The sequence below is a fragment of the Brassica oleracea genome, chromosome C7 (assembly GCF_000695525.1).
Source record: "Brassica oleracea var. oleracea cultivar TO1000 chromosome C7, BOL, whole genome shotgun sequence".
Taxonomy (NCBI): domain Eukaryota; kingdom Viridiplantae; phylum Streptophyta; class Magnoliopsida; order Brassicales; family Brassicaceae; genus Brassica; species Brassica oleracea.
In genome coordinates this window covers 12,651,920-12,652,194 of record NC_027754.1, presented here as the reverse complement: position 1 = coordinate 12,652,194, position 275 = coordinate 12,651,920, and positions in this window count along the sequence as shown.

Genomic DNA, 275 nt, shown 5'->3' with positions numbered 1-275 from the left:
CAAGAGCTAAATCTAGACAATAGATTCACGGCAAAACATATATATGGTCGTGTGTGACTAGCCAGATACATCAAAGCTCCTATGGCACTGAGATATGGCACTTCGGGACCAAGGGCATCTTCATCGTCCATCTTAGGACGGAATGGATTAGTGTCCAGGCCGAGAGACCTCACGATCATGGGGCTAGATAAGGGGTGAGACTCGGCCATGTTAAATCTCTTGAGTATTTTTTCTGTATATGCCATTTGATGCACAAGGATTCCATCTCTTATGTA